Genomic DNA, 14,301 nt, shown 5'->3' on the forward strand with positions numbered 1-14,301 from the left:
ATCTGGAATTTGATAGCATTTGATACAGTTCCTCATAAATGCTTAATCTAAAACTGAGGTCTGTAGGCATCGACCATAGAGTTTTTTTATGGATAGAAAACTGATTACAGGGACATGTCCAAAGGGTGATGATAAATAACACATACTCAGATTGGTCTGAAGTGGTAAGTGGAGTACCCTAAGGCTCTGTCCTGGGACCAATTCTGTTTAATTTATTATAAATAATATAGAGGTTGGTATAGATAGCTCAACTCAGTTTTTGCACATGACATAAAAATAAGCAGGGCTATAACCTCACATCATGATATAGAAATTTTATAGAAAGACCTGAATAAAATAATGGGGGGGGGCAACTACATGGCAAATGAGGTTCAATGTTGAAAAATGTAAAGTGATGCACTTGGGGGCTAAGAATATAAATGTAAACTATTCACTAGGGGGAGAACCTCTGGGGGAATCAAGGATGGAGAAAGATCTGGGGGTCCTGGTAGAAGACAGACTAAACAATAGCAGGCAATGTCAAGCTGCAGCAAGCAAAGCAGGCAGAATATTAGCTTGTATAAAAAAGGGAATTTACTCCAGAAATAAAATGACTTTCTGACACTTTATACATCTCTGGTCCGGCCACATTTGAAGTATTCCATCCAGTTCTGGTCACCAGTCCTCAGGAGGGATGTCGTGGAGCTGGAGAGAGTCCAGGGAAGGGCAACTAAATTTGTAGTTGGATTGGAGGACTTCAATTATGAGAAATGACTGCAGGCACTGAATTTGTTCTCCCTGAAGAAGAAATGCTTGACAGGAGATATGATAGCAGCATACAAATACCTCAATGGTGATCCCAGCGTAGAAAGGAAACTTTTTAGCCTCAGTGAGTGTAAGAAGACACGGAGCCACACAATGAGATTGAAGGAGAAGCAGTTTAACCTTAAGCTGCCTAGGGGATTTTTCATTGTCAGGGCGATAAGAAAGTGGAATTCTCTTCCACAATTGGTGGTATCAGCGGACAGTATTGATATTTTCTAAAAGACTCTTGGTGAACACAATATACAGGGATATGGGAAATGATTATCAACATTGACACACATACACCTACACAGGTTGAACTGGATGGACTATTGTCTTTCTTCAACCTTACCTACTATGAAACTATATATTCTATGAATTTAAAGCCCAATTCTAACCAAATATTTTTTGGAGCTTTGGATAGAGCAGGGAAGAATTAGGATGCCTGTCAGATTTCTATCACCATCTATATCCCAATTGAAAATATGTTTCCATTACTTCTTTCAGGACAGGAATTGATGGGGAAATCTTTCGAAAGGAGATTAAGGTAAAACAAATGTATTTTGAGTAGAGCAAAAAGGGTTAAAGCTTCTAACAATATTCTTGTTGTTCTTGCCTTTCCCCTGGAGCCCCTGTAATGATTGCACCTCCATATCTTTTATGGGTGTTATAGGAATAAAGAGTAAGGGAATAAGTCCCCCAATGGGGTAAAAAAAAAAACTGAAAAAAAAAAAATGAAACATTTTGTTATAGCTTTAAGAACACAATCACCTGTCCATTCAAGGTAATTTAAATCCTAAAAGCACCGGCCAGGCAAGGTATACTCACCAATCCATGCTCATTTGCTACCTCCCTGCTGAAAATGATGTCTAAGCTCACCTGGGTAGATGGCATTACTGCTTGCCCATGTGGCAATATTCTTTTTTGTTTACAAATTTTTTGATCAACCAAAACCATAAAAGGAAAATATAAAAACTATGATGAATGTGTCAAATACAACAATTCAATGTAGGCACAAGCCAATTATACATAAATTGTGTATCATAAAGACAGAAAATAAAAGGAACAACTGAAATCATCAATCAGCTACTACACAGGAAGATGATATAGGAACCATGGGTCCCATTTGGCATCAAAAGGAGTCTTGGAATCATGAGGTATGTAAAATATATTTTTCCATTAACATGATATTGTTACATAGTTACATAGTTACATAGTAGGTGAGGTTGAAAAAAGACACAAGTCCATCAATGTGTGTGATTATGTGTCAGTATTACATTGTATATCCCTGTATGTTGCGGTCATTCAGGTGATTATCTAATAGTTTCTTAAAGCTATCAATGCTCCCCGCTGAGACCACCACCTGTGGAAGGGAATTCCACATCCTTGCCGCTCTTACAGTAAAGAACCCTCTACGTAGTTTAAGGTTAAACCTCTTTTCTTCTAATTGTAATGAGTGGCCACGAGTCTTATTAAACTCTCTTCTGCTAAAAAGTTTTATCCCTATTGTGGGGTCACCAGTACAGTATTTGTAAATTGAAATCATATCCCCTCTCAAGCGTCTCTTCTCCAGAGAGAATACGTTCAGTGCTTGCAACCTTTCCTCATAACTAAGATCCTCCAGACCCTTTATTAGCTTTGTTGCCCTTCTTTGTACTCGCTCCATTTCCAGTACATCCTTCCTGAGGACTGGTGCTCAGAACTGGACAGCATACTCCAGGTGCGGCCGCACCAGAGCCTTGTAGAGTGGGAGAATTATCGTTTTATCTCTTGCGTTGATCCCCCTTTTAATGCATGCCAAAATTCTGTTTGCTTTATTAGCAGCAGCTTGGCATTGCATGCCATTGCTGAGCCTATCATCTACTAGGACCCCCATGTCCTTTTCCATCCTAGATTCCCCCAGAGGTTCTCCCCCCAGTGTATAGATTGCATTCATATTTTTGCCACCCAAATGCATTATTTTACATTTTTCTACATTGAACCTCATTTTCCATGTAGTCGCCCACCCCATTAATTTGTTCAGGTCTTTTTGCAAGGTTTCCACATCCTGCGGAGAAGGTATTGCCCTGCTTAGCTTAGTATTGTCTGCAAATACAGAGATTGAACTGTTTATCCCATCCTCCAGGTCGTTTATAAACAAATTAAATAGGATTGGTCCCAGCACAGAACCCTAGGGAACCCCACTACCCACCCCTGACCATTCTGAGTACTCCCCATTTATCACCACCCTCTGAACTCGCCCTTGTAGCCAGTTTTCAATGCATGTACTCACGCTATGGTCCATGCCAATGGACCTTATTTTGTACAGTAAACGTTTATGGGGAACTGTGTCAAATGCTTTTGCAAAATCCAGATACACCACGTCTACGGGCCTTCCTTTATCTACATGGCAACTCACCTCCTCATCGAAAGGTTAATAGATTGGTTTGGCAAGAACGATTCTTCATGAATCCATGCTAATTACTGCTAATGATATCGTTCTTATTACTAAAATCTTGTATATAGTCCCTTATCATCCCCTCCAAGAGTTTACATACTATTGATGTTAGGCTAACTGGTCTGTAATTCCCAGGGATGTATTTTGGGCCCTTTTTAAATATTGGTGCTACATTGGCTTTTCTCCAATCAGCTGGTACCATTCCAGTCAATAGACTGTAAAAATTAGGAACAACGGTCTGGCAATCACTTGACTGAGTTCCCTAAGTACCCTCGGATGCAAGCCATCTGGTCCCGGTGATTTATTAATGTTAAGTTTCTCAAGTCTAATTTTAATTCTGTCCTCTGTTAACCATGGAGGTGCTTCCTGTGTTGTGTCATGAGGATAAACACTGCAGTTTTGGTTACTGAAGCCCCCCGATTCACTTGTGAAGACTGAGGAGAAGAATAAATTCAATACCTTCGCCATCTCCCCAACCTTTGTAACCAGATGTCCTTCCTCATTCTTTATGGGGCCAATATGGTCTGTCCTCCCTTTTTTACTGTTTACATACTTAAAGAATTTCTTGGGATTTTTTTTGCTCTCCTCCACTATGTGTCTTTCATGTTCTATCTTAGCTGTCCTAATTGCACCCTTACATTTCTTGTTGCATTCTTTATAAAGTCTGAATGCTGAGGATGATCCCTCAACCATGTATTTTTTGAAGGCCTTCTCCTTTGCTTTTATATGCATTTTTTACATTGGAGTTAAGCCATCCAGGATTTTTGTTCGCTCTTTTAAATTTATTACCCAATGGGATACATTGGCTAATGCCCTTATTTAATATGCTCTTAAAGCAAACCCATCTCTCCTCCGTATTCTTTGTTCCTAATATTTTATCTCAATTTATGCCTTTTAGCAAGGTTTGTAGTTTAGGGAAGTTGGCTCTTTTGAAATTCAGTGTCTTTGTGTTCCCTTCATGTTTCCTATTTGTGTGATTTATACTGAAACTAATTGACCTGTGATCACTGTTACCTAAATTGCCCCGTTTTTCCACATCCATGATCAGGTCTGTATTGTTGGTAATCAGTAGATCCAGTAATGTTTTATTTCTAGTTGGTGCGTCTACCATTTGACCCATAAAATTGTCCTGCAAGACATTAAGGAACTGGCGAGCCTTAAATGAATGCCCAGTCTATGTCTGGATAATTAAAACCCCCCATTATGATAACAATTATTGTCTACCCTTGAGATCACATGCAAAAAGGGGATCACTGTCACGCGTGATCGGGGGGGGCTTCAGTAACCAAACCTGCAGTGTTTATCCTTGTGACACATTACAGGAAGCACCCTCATGGCTAACAGAGGACAGAATTAGAATTAGACTTTGAAACTTAACATTAATAAATCACTGGGACCGGATGGTTTGCACCCGAGGGTACTTAAGTAATTGCCAGACCATTGTTCCTAATTTTTACTGACTGGAATGGTACCAGTGGATTGAAGAAAAGCCAATGTAGCACCAATATTTAAAAAGGGCCCAAAATACATCCCTGGGAATTACAGACCAGTTCAGTTAGCCTAACATCAATAGTATGCAAGCTCTTGGAGGGGATGATAAGGGACTATATACAAGATTTTAGTAATAAAAACTGTATTATTAACAGTAATCAGCATGGATTCATGAAGAATCATTCTTGCCAAACCAATCTTTTAACCTTCTATGAGGAGGTGAGTTGCCATGTAGATAAAGGAAGGCCTGTAGACGTGGTGTATCTTAATTTTGCAAAAGCATTTGACACAGTTCCCCATAAACGTTTACTGTACAAAATAAGGTCCATTGGCATGGACCATAGGGTGAGTACATGGATTAAAAACTGGCTACAAGGGCGAGTTCAGAGGGTGTTGATAAATGGGGAATACTCAGAATGGTCAGGGGTAGGGATGAGCTTCGAGTTCGAGTTGAACGCATGTTCGACTCGAACATTGGCTGTTCGCAAGTTCGCCGAACAGCGAACAATTTGGGGTGTTCGCGGCAAATTCGAATGCCGCGGAACACCCTTTAAAAGTCTATGGGAGAAATCAAAAGTGCTCATTTTAAAGGCTAATATGCAAGTTATTGTCATAAAAAGTGTTTGGGGACCCAGGTCCTGCCCCAGGGGACATGGATCAATGCAAAAAAAACTTTTTAAAACGGCCGTTTTTTCAGGAGCAGTGATTTTAATAATGCTTAAAGTCAAACAATAAAAGTGTAATATCCCTTTAAATTTTATACCTGGGGGGTGTCTATAGTATGCCTGTAAAGGGGCGCATGTTTCCTGTGTTTAGAACAGTCTGACAGCAAAATGACATTTTGAAGGAAAAAACTCATTTAAAACTACCCGCGGCTATTGCATTGCCGACAATACACATAGAAGTTCATTGATAAAAACGGCATGGGAATTCCCCAAAGGGGAACCCCGAACCAAAATTAAAAAAAAAAAATGATGTGGGAGTCCCCCTAAATTCCATACCAGGCCCTTCAGGTCTGATATGGATATTAAGGGGAACCCCGGCCAAAATTAAAAAAAAAAAATGACGTGGGGTTCCCCCTAAATTCCATACCAGACCCTTCAGGTCTGGTATGGATTTTAAGGGGAACCCCGCGCCAAAAAAAAAAAAAAAACGGCATGGGGTCCCCCCAAAAATCCATACCAGACCCTTATCCGAGCACGCAACCTGGCAGGCCGCAGGAAAAGAGGGGGGGATGAGAGTGCGGCCCCCCCCCTCCTGAACCGTACCAGGCCACATGCCCTCAACATTGGGAGGGTGCTTTGGGGTAGCCCCCCAAAACACCTTGTCCCCATGTTGATGAGGACAAGGGCCTCATCCCCACAACCCTGGCCGGTGGTTGTGGGGGTCTGCGGGCGGGGGGCTTATCGGAATCTGGAAGCCCCCTTTAACAAGGGGACCCCCAGATCCCGGCCCCCCCCCTGTGTGAAATGGTAAGGGGGTACAAAAGTACCCCTACCATTTCACTAAAAAACTGTCAAAAATGTTAAAAATGACAAGAGACAGTTTTTGACAATTCCTTTATTTAAATACTTCTTCTTTCTTCTATCTTCCTTCATCTTCTGGTTCTTCTGGCTCTTCTGGTTCATCCTCCGGCGTTCTCGTCCAGCATCTCCTCCGCGGCGTCTTCTATCTTCTTCTCCTCGGGCCGCTCCGCACCCATGGCATGGGGGGGAGGCTCCCGCTCTTCTCTTCTTCTTTTCTTCTCTTCTTCATTTTCTTCTCCGGGCCGCTCCTCACACATGCTAGCATGGAGGGAGGCTCCCGCTGTGTGACGGCGCTCCTCGTCTGACAGTTCTTAAATAACGGGGGGCGGGGCCACCCAGTGACCCCGCCCCCCTCTGACGCACGGTGACTTGACGGGACTTCCCTGTGACGTCACGGGGAATGCCACAGGGAAGTTCCGTCATGTCCCGTGCGTCAGAGGGGGGCGGGGTCACCGGGTGGCCCCGCCCCCCGTTATTTAAGAACTGTCAGACGAGGAGCGCCGTCACACAGCGGGAGCCTCCCTCCATGCCAGCATGGATGCGGAGCGGCCCGGAGAAGAAAATGAAGAAGAGAAGAAGAGAAGAAGATGAAGAAGAAGAGAAGAGCGGGAGCCTCCCCCCATGCCATGGGTGCGGAGCGGCCCGAGGAGAAAAAGATAGAAGACGCCGCTGAGGAGATGCTGGACGAGAACGCCGGAGGAAGAACCAGAAGAGCCAGAAGAACCAGAAGAACCAGAAGATGAAGGAAGATAGAAGAAAGAAGAAGTATTTAAATAAAGGAATTGTCAAAAACTGTCTCTTGTCATTTTTAACATTTTTGACAGTTTTTTAGTGAAATGGTAGTACTTTTCCACCCCCTTACAATTTCACACAGGGGGGGGCCGGGATCTGGGGGTCCCCTTGTTAAAGGGGGCTTCCAGATTCCGATAAGCCCCCCGCCCGCAGACCCCCACAACCACCGGCCAGGGTTGTGGGGATGAGGCCCTTGTCCTCATCAACATGGGGACAAGGTGTTTTGGGGGGGCTACCCCAAAGCACCCTCCCAATGTTGAGGGCATGTGGCCTGGTATGGTTCAGGAGGGAGGGGGGGCCGCACTCTCGTCCCCCCCTCTTTTCCTGCGGCCTGCCAGGTTGCGTGCTCGGATAAGGGTCTGGTATGGATTTTTGGGGGGACCCCACGCCGTTTTTTTTTTTTTTTTTTTTTGGCGCGGGGTTCCCCTTAAAATCCATACCAGACCTGAAGGGTCTGGTATGGAATTTAGGGGGAACCCCACGTCATTTTTTTTTTTTAATTTTGGCCGGGGTTCCCCTTAATATCCATACCAGACCTGAAGGGCCTGGTATGGAATTTAGGGGGTCACCCACGTCATTTTTTTTTTTTAATTTTGGTTCGGGGCTCCCCTTTGGGGAATTCCCATGCCGTTTTTATCAATGAACTTCTATTTGTATTGTCGGCAATGCAATAGCCGCGGGTAGTTTTAAATGAGTTTTTTCCTTCAAAATGTCATTTTGCTGTCAGACTGTTCTAAACACAGGAAACATGCGCCCCTTTACAGGCATACTATAGACACCCCCCAGGTACGAAATTTAAAGGGATATTACACTTTTATTGTTTGACTTTAAGCATTATTAAAATCACTGCTCCTGAAAAAACGGCCGTTTTTAAAACTTTTTTTTGCATTGATCCATGTCCCCTGGGGCAGGACCCAGGTCCCCAAACACTTTTTATGACAATAACTTGCATATTAGCCTTTAAAATTAGCACTTTTGATTATTCATGTTCGTGTCCCATAGACTTTAACGGTGTTCGCGTGTTCGAACGAACTTTTTTCCTGTTCGCATGTTCTGGTGCGAACCGAACAGGGGGGTGTTCGGCTCATCCCTAGTCAGGGGTGGGTAGTGGGGTCCCCCAGGGTTCTGTGCTGGGACCAATCCTATTTAATTTGTTTATAAACAACCTGGAGGATGGGATAAACAGTTCAATCTCTGTATTTGCGGATGATACTAAGCTAAGCAGGGCAATAACTTCTCCGCAGGATGTGGAAACCTTGCAAAAAGATCTGAACAAATTAACGGGGTGGGCAACTACATGGCAAATGAGGTTTAATGTAGAAAAATGTAAAATAATGCATTTAGGAGGCAAAAAAAATGAATGCAATCTATATACTAGAGGAGAACCTTTGGGGGAATCTAGGATGGAAAATGACCTGGGGGTCCTAGTAGCTGATAGGCTCAGCAATGGCATGCAATGCCAAGCTGCTGCTGCAAAGCAAACAGAATATTGGCATGCATCAACTGCTTGTGGACCAGCAGCCGCAGTTTTACGTGTACGTGATGTACGTGATCTCGCGAGGCTTGCATAGCAGGTGCGCACATGCATGCCCGTCGCAAGCTTCTTGAGTCCAACCGCAGGTCCCGCGGACTCGATGTCCGTGGGGACACCCGCTATCATCTAACGGAGAGGAAGAACGAGGAAATGCTAATGTAAACAAGCATTCCCCTGTTCTGCCTAGTGACACTGTCACTGATCACAGCTCCCTGTAATCGGGAGCGGTGATCAGTGATGTGTCACTGCTAGCCCATCCCCCCTACAGTTAGAACACATCCCTAGGACACACTTAACCTCTGCAGCGCCCCCTCCTGGTTAACCCCTTCACTGCCAGTCACATTTACACAGCAATCAGTGCATTTTTAATCGCACTGATCGCTGTATAAATGTGAATAGTCCCAAAGTAGCGGCACCAAAAATGTCCGATCTGTCTGCCATAATGTCACAGGCATGATAAAAATCGCAGATCACCGCCATTACTAGTAAAAAAAAAAAAAAATTTTAAAAATGCAATAAAACTATCCCCTATTTTGTAGATGCTATAACTTTTGCGCAAACCAATCAATAAACACTTATTGTAATTTTTTTTACCAAAAATATGTAGAAGAATATGTATCGGCCTAAACTGAGGAAAAAAATGTTTTTTTTATATATTTTTTGGGGGATATTTATTATAGTAAAAAGTAAAAAATATTTCTTTTTTTCAAAATTGTCGCGCTTTTTTGTTTGGAAGTCAATTTTGTTTGGGAGCCACGTCGCACGACCGAGCAATTGTCAGTTAAAGTGACGCAGTGCCAAATCACAAAAAGTGCTCTGGTCAGGAAGGAGGTAAATTCTTCTGGGGCTGAAGTGGTTAGATAAGAGATTAACTCCAGGGATAAAGCGATAATTCTCCCACTCTACAAGACTCTGGTCCGGCCACACCTGGAGTATGCTGTCCAGTTCTGGGCCCAAGTCCTCAGGAAGGATGTACAGGAAATGGAGCTAGTACAAAGAAGGGCAACAAAGCTAATAAAGGGTCTGGAGGACATTAGTTATGAAGAAAAGTTGCAAACACTGAACTTATTCTCTCGGGAGAAGAGGCGCTTGAGAGGGAATATGATTTAAATTTACAAATACCATACTGATGACTCCAAAATAGGGATAAAACTTTTTTGCGGAAGGGAGTTTAACAAGACATGTGGCCACTAATTAAAATTAGAAGAAAAGAGGTTTAACCTTAAACTACATAGAGGGTCCTTTACTGTAAGAGCGCCAAGGATGTGGAATTCAACTCTTAAGACAAAACGCGTAGGGTTAATACGCCGGCCTGAGTCACTTTTACTGCGCCTTTTCTATTTTGCTGTTGTTTTTATTTGAACATTTTAATTGCATATTTTTGGATATCCATTTTACTTGATACCAATAAATCCCAACATACGGATTTACACTATGTGGAGATTCCTTCTTTTCCCCACATACTTTCCAATATCCCTTTGAGCTGGAGGAAAGCTCGCAGGAAGCTGATAGCGGTTTGGCGGACACGGCCACCTTCCATCCACCTCCCTCGTTTGGCGCCTTTGAGATCCAGCTGGAGGGGTCACCACGCAGTCCAGCCTGTGAGTTTCCGCTTCAGGTCTCCGATACCACACCTTACTGACCCACCGCCGTATGGTGAGCTGGGTCCAACACTCCTGGTAAGGGTACCTTTTTCTCCCTTTGTCCCTTCGATGGTGTCAGCACTCCTGGGTGTATACCTACCACAGAAATCATCTACTTTGGAGACTGTTGATCTTAGTTGAAGATATCTCCTCATTCCTTCCTCCCAAATATTACCATCCTTGGGACTTATATATTGCCATTCACGACTTATTTACACATTGTTTATACTTATGCTTTTGTCTGTTTTATCAGTCACTTCATCTATTGGTTTGCACTTCATTGCATTGAACTATATATATATATTAGACATGTGCACACTGAAATATTTTGTTTCGGAATTTCGTTTTCGTCCGAAAAATAAATTTATTTAGTTACTCCCGAAATTTGTTTTTATTTATTTTGTTTTTCGTTAAAAATTGCATTCATCCGAAAATCCAAATTAAGTTTGAATCTGTCATTGAAGGCTTATGGTGTCTGTCGAATGTTCAAAGAAGATTCAACGGAGCAGCTAAACTGTACGATGCCGTATAGTTTACCTGCTCCGTCGAATCTTCTTAGAACTTTCAACAGACACCATAAGCCAAAGTACGTGTGTACTTAGTTCCAGCTATTTTACTGCTCCTCCTCTTTGGTTACAATCAGCCAATAACATTCATTATCATTATTATTTTTATTTATCTTTTCTCCCCTACGTCGAATCTTTTCTCCCCTATGTCGAATCTTTTCTCCCCTACGTCAAATCTTATCTCCCCTACGTCAAATCTTTTCTCTCTATGTTGAATCTTTTCTCTCTATGTAGAATAATCTTGGACTAACAGAGTTAAGGTTAGGCACATTCGACCACAGGTTTGATGGACACAGATTGTTATTGTCATCATCATGTCGAATCTCCTATCTATATCGAACTGTTGTAGCAACGAAAACGAAAATAAAGCATTTGTTTATGTCGGATCTTTCGTTTTTCGGATTCTGTGCTTTCGTTATTGTTTGTTAAAACGATAACGAAAATACCTGAAATTTGGACAAAAATGCATTCGGACGAAAACGAATGCACATGTCTAATATATATATGTTTTTTTTTTTTTTGCACTTATCTATAATATAGGTAATACTTGATGGTAGCCTGTAGCGAGTGACTTACTGTCGCATGTTACTACTTCCCTCACTTTACCTCACGGTGTTTACACAATATTCACATATGTATGTATTAGAGAGAAACTACTTGTTTCAGGTAGCCTCATCCTTTTATTTTTAGTGCCACACTTTTAGTTTTACATTTTCATCACAATTAGTCATTTTGTTGTGTTGGCTGCTTTCGTACCATAGGTTGGCGCAGTATTTTATATATTTAAATATTTTATGATAACTTTTCATGTGACAACACTGAAGAATTGACACTCTGCTACAATGTAAAGTAGTGAGTGTACAGCTTGTATAACAGTGTAAATTTGCTGTCCCCTCAAAATAACTCAACACACAGCCATTAATGTCTAAACCACTGGAAACAAAAGTGAGCACACCCCTAAGTGAAAATGTCCAAATTGGGTCAAATTGGTAATTTTCACTCCCCGGTGTCATGTGACTCATTCGTTTTACAAGGTCTCAGGTGTGAATGGGGAGCGGGTGCGTTAAATTTGGTGTTATCGCTCTCACTCTCTCACAAGGGTCAATGGAAGTTCAACATGACACCTCATAGCAAATAACTCTCTGCGGATCTGAAAAAAGAATTGTTGCTCTAGATAAAGATGGCCTAGACTATAAGAAGATTGTCAAGACCCTGAAACTGAGCTGCAGCACAGTGGCCAAGACCATAACAGGACAGGTTCCACTCAGAACAGGCCTTGCCATGGTTGATCAAAGAAGTCAAGTGCACATATCCAGAGGTTATCTTTGGGAAATAGACATATGAGTGCTGCCAGCATTGCTGCAGAGGTTGAAGGGGTGGGGGGTCAGCCTGTCAGTGCTCAGACCATATGCCGCACACTGCATCAGATTGGTCTGCATGGCTGTCGTCCCAGAAGGAAGCATCTTCTAAAGATGATGCACAAGAAAGCCGGCAAACAATTTGCTGAAGACAAGCAGACAAAGGACATGGATTACTGGAACCATGACCAGTGGTTTGATGAGACCAAGATATACTTATTTGGTTCAGATGGTGTCAAACATGTGTGGCAGCAAGAAGGTGAGGAGTACAAAGACAAGTGTGTCTTGCCTACAGTCATGCATGGTGGTGGAAGTGTCATGGTCTGGGGATGCATGAGTGCTGCTGGCACTGGGGAGCTACAGTTAATTGAGGGAACGATGAATGCTAACATATACTGTGACATACTAAAGCAGAGCATGACCCCCTCCCTTCGAAGACTGGGCCGCAGGGCAGTATCTTAACATTATAACGACCCCAGACACACCTCCATGATGACCACTGCCTTGCTAAAGGAGCTGAGGGTAAAGGTGATGGACTGGCCAAGCATGTCTCCAGACATAAACCATATTGAACATCTGTGGGGCATCCTCAAACAGAAGGTGGAGGAGCGCAAGGTCTCTAACATCCACCAGCTCTGTGATGTCATCATGGAGGAGTAGAAGAGTGGCAACCTGTGAAGCTCTGGTGAACTCCATACCCAAGAGAGTTAAGGCAGTGCTGGAAAATAATGTTGGCCACACAAAATATTGACACTTTGTGCCCGATTTGGACATTTTCACTTACGGGTGTACTCACTTTTGTTGCCTGCAGTTTAGAGAGTGGTTAAGCTGTGTGTTGAGTTATTTTGAGGGGACAGCAAATTTACATTGTTATACAAGTTGTACACTCACTACTTTACATTGTAGAAAAGTGTCATTTCTTCAGTGTTGTCACACGAAAAGATATAATAAAATATTTTTAAAAATGTGAGGGGTGTACTCACTTTGTGAGACATGGTCACCCTAGGAGCTCCTGAGGAAGCGCATAGTCGCAAAACATTTTGAGCCAAATGGTTTCAGATTATGGAGTCCTCATCAACTCACCTGTATAGAGATCCTCTGAGCTTCTATTTCAAGAAATCTGTATACCGTTCACTTTTTGGGGGGTTATCCAAACCCATTGGGTGCATTGCCTTTGATATATTTTCCTTGTTGTTGTAACGTTTAATGAGAAAGAAAAAATAATTAAATACTGTGAAATAATAAAGATGGTGATTTTAAGAATAAGTGTGTCTGTGCATATAAATTCCATACTGCCTTTACAACTTCCATATTTGTTCTATTCAATTGGACGAGGCATGTTGTAGTACTACTAGTGTGTCCACAGTGCCACCCTGTGGTCACACCAACTCTTATTGTTCCTTGAAAATAGTTACATAGTAGGTGAGGTTGAAAAAAGACACAAGTCCATCAAGTCCAACCTATGTCTGTGATTATAAAACCAAAATGCTTACGTTATTTCATTTTTTAAGACTCTATGGGTATTATTTACTAAAGCTGAAGAGTGCAAAATCAGACTCACTTCTGCATATAAACAAATCAGCTTCTAACCTAAGTTTGTTCAATTAAGGTTTGACAATAAAAACTGGAAGCTGATTGGTTTCAATGCAGAAGTGAGCCTGATTTTGCACTCTCCAGCTTTAGTAAATAAACCCCTATGCTGTAGCACATTGCATTGACAAAATATTTTAAATTACATCCCAAGGTTTACCTGGTAAAACATTATATAGGCATTCCATATTTAAAAGAAAAGTATGGGTTTGGGGGTTTTTCCTCCATCATACTTACCTAAGTGCATACAGCATCGGTCCCCTACACTGAGAACCAAGTGATTAAACATCACCAATGGCTTTGTTCTTTCACCTCTCCGAGCAGAGAGCTGCTGACTGTCAATCAGCAGCTCTCCTCTGTGATCCTCCATGCTCACTGGATCACTGAGCTGTGGAGGGGCAGGGAGCGGCCGTCTCAGGCTCTCAGTGGCTTGCTGAGAGGCTGAGATGGGTATCAGTCCAGACATCTGGCGGATCCAGATTCCATTGTCGGGTTCACATGCTGCCTGGACTGATTCCTGTAATGTCAGCAGAGAGCAAACTTCAGTCCGCTCTCTGCTAAAAACGGGTCACAGGAGTGCG

Source organism: Aquarana catesbeiana, linkage group LG03, assembly GCF_042186555.1.
Source record: "Aquarana catesbeiana isolate 2022-GZ linkage group LG03, ASM4218655v1, whole genome shotgun sequence".
NCBI classification, from domain to species: Eukaryota; Metazoa; Chordata; class Amphibia; order Anura; family Ranidae; genus Aquarana; species Aquarana catesbeiana.